The sequence below is a fragment of the Sceloporus undulatus genome, chromosome 2, assembly GCF_019175285.1.
Source record: "Sceloporus undulatus isolate JIND9_A2432 ecotype Alabama chromosome 2, SceUnd_v1.1, whole genome shotgun sequence".
In the NCBI taxonomy this organism is placed as follows: domain Eukaryota; kingdom Metazoa; phylum Chordata; class Lepidosauria; order Squamata; family Phrynosomatidae; genus Sceloporus; species Sceloporus undulatus.
The window spans coordinates 207,749,739-207,752,527 of record NC_056523.1 but is presented as its reverse complement, the minus strand read 5'-3'; positions in this window follow the sequence as shown (position 1 = coordinate 207,752,527).

Here is a 2,789-nt window from a genome sequence, read left to right as displayed (position 1 = left end):
CAATTACAGTATAAATAAAAGCCCTGACTGGCTGTTCTTCAGCTTCAGTCCAATTACAGACAGACACTCTGTAGGTTTTCATGGCCAAGCACCTCAATACTCTCGCCAGTCCCACTTGCTGCGGGAGCTCTGACTTCTCTCCCCCTTGTGGACACTCAGCAATTTGAATTAAGAGCTGACTAGGTAACGTATTAACATTAGCAAAGCTCACTTCCAACTTTGTTACCTAATTCTTGTGTATGTGTGTGTGTGTGAATGCTTGTGTATGGGAGAGGGTATGTGTGTGTGTGTATTTTGCTTTTCTGTTAAATAAAACATAAAAACCTATTTCAAATGCCTCTGGAGGCAGGGACGTAGCCAAGGGGGAGGGGGGGGGGGGTTCTTGGGGTCAAGACCCCTCCCTTCCATTAGAAAAATGAATGGTGTGCGCTGCTGCGCCGCCACACCCAAGCCCCATTATAATGGTGGCACTTAGTCTGGATCCCTCCCCCTTCCTAAAATCCTAGCTACGTCCCTGCTGGAGGTCTGTGTGCTTCAGGCCCTGGTATAGTTGGGCTGGATCCCAACATCACTCCTGCCCCAATCAAATTATATCTCCCCTTTGAGCTAAGTACCAAATTCCCCTAAAAGCATAGCACTTGTGGGCGTTGTCTCCAGACGCCAGCATTTCAGATAACAAAGGGTCTCTGGAATCAACAATGGAGCTAAGCAAGCTCAGGTAGAAAAAGAAACATTAGAGAAAAAGGTATTTTTGTGTCCCCCTTTCCTCCCTTCATAGATATTATTCATAACTGCTAAATGGAAGCCCTTAATATGTCTGAAAACAAGGGCCTTAGCTGGGTCTCACCAATTCACTCAAACCAGTTTTTAAATTCTGTCAGGATCATGGCTGCCTCCCAATGACCAAGGTCCCTCTCCTGGCCCTTCCCAGAGGTCCCTTCCTGTCCGCACAGAGCTAGGTGATCCTGGCTTTGCTCCTGCCTTCCCCTCCTGGCTCCCAGAGGCCTGATCCCCTTCCCTTTCTCCCAGAGACTCTCAACAAAATTGGAGTCCAGGTCCCAGAGCAAGGAGGCTGGGACCTGGACTCCAATTTTGGTGAGGGTCAAGCACTAGAGAGCAGCCTTAAAACAGTCTTAAGATATCATTAAGATGGGGATGGACTACTGTTGGGGATTGAGGGGTCACATTGGCCCTTAGGGATTTCATGGGTATCCACATGTTGTACTGCCTGGGGGTGAGGGGAATGAAATAATATTTTGCCCCTCAAGATACCACAGGATCCCTTTGGGGTAGTGGGGGCCTTTTTGCGACTGTTGGGCCCTCTCTGAGCCATTGCAGGACCAAGGGAGATCTTTTTTCCCAAGTAAAAAAAAACCTGGGCTTCAAAAACCTGGAACAGGGGCCAAAAAAGCCAGGAAACTTGCTCAGGGATGTGCTGAGGACCATTTGGGGTGAAAAGCATTAACCTCCATGGCTCCTTCCCACAGAATCTTAGAACTGGCAGTTTAGGAAGGGTTATTTAGAATCCTTAGAAACTGGAGAGCAATAGTGCCTCACTAAACTACAAAGTACAAGTTTCCACAGGATGTTGTTATGACAATTAAACTATGTGTGAAAGGTAACTAGGAGTCCTAGTAGGCCACAAGATGAACATGAGACAACAGTGTACTGTGGCCAATAAAAAGGCCAATGTGATCCTAGGCTCTATCAATAGGAGGATAGTGTTGAGATTAAGGGATGTAATAGTGCCACTCTATTCTGCTTTGGTCAAGCCTCACTTGGAATACTCCTATGTCCAGTTCTGGGCAGCACAATTAAAAAAGGATGTTGAGAAGCTGGAGTGCGTCCAGAAGACAGTAGCGAAAATAATGAAGGATCTCAAAACCATTAAGCCCTGTGAGGAGCAGTTTAGGGTGTTGGCTGTGTTTAGCCTGGAGAATAGAAAGTTAAGAGTGGATATGATAGCCCTGTTCAAATATTTGAAGAGATATTATATTGAGGATGGAAGAAGCTTGCTTTCTGCTGCTACAGAGAAAAGGACCTGGAACAATGGATGTAAGATAAAGGAAAAGAGATTCCAGCTCAACATTAGGAGGAACTTGCAGACAGTAAGAGCTCTTCGACAGTCAAATATACGCCCACAGAGTTTTGTGGAGTCTCTTTCTTTGGAGGTCTTTAAACAGAGGCTGCAATGCCATATTTCTGGGGTGCTTTGACTGTGTATTCCTGCATGGCAGATGGGGGTTGAACAGATAGCCCTTCTGGTCTATTCCAACTTCATGATTCTATAATTCTAAAGAGGAATCATAGCACTGTGACAATGTAGTATGAAAGGGCCCTCAGTCTTCATAGGAAGGGCAATGGATTCAAATTCCTTACCCACAGAGGCCACATTTTCATAATTCTCCATCATCACATGATTGTACATCAGTCTCTGCTTCTTTGTCAACAATTTCCATTCCTCCTCGGTGAAATGTATCGCTACATCCGCAAAGGTCACCTGCGATAGAAAATAGCCCTCATCCAGAGAGTGACTAAGGAAAAGGGGAGCAAAGCACATGGTGCATCCCAAATATTATTTCATCACTTCAGAATTCAGCCCAGGAAATAAACTTTAATTTCTGTTAACAAGCAAAAAGACCCTGCCCTCCCCTCTCTCCTCCTCTCCTCTCCTCTCCTCTCCCCTAATTTGAGTTGATGGGGTGCAAACTCCTTGGCACTCATTTTGCAGGAATTGAAGCAAGCTGAGGAGAAGAAGGAAAGTGGGAGGAGGAGAGAGAAACTGGGAC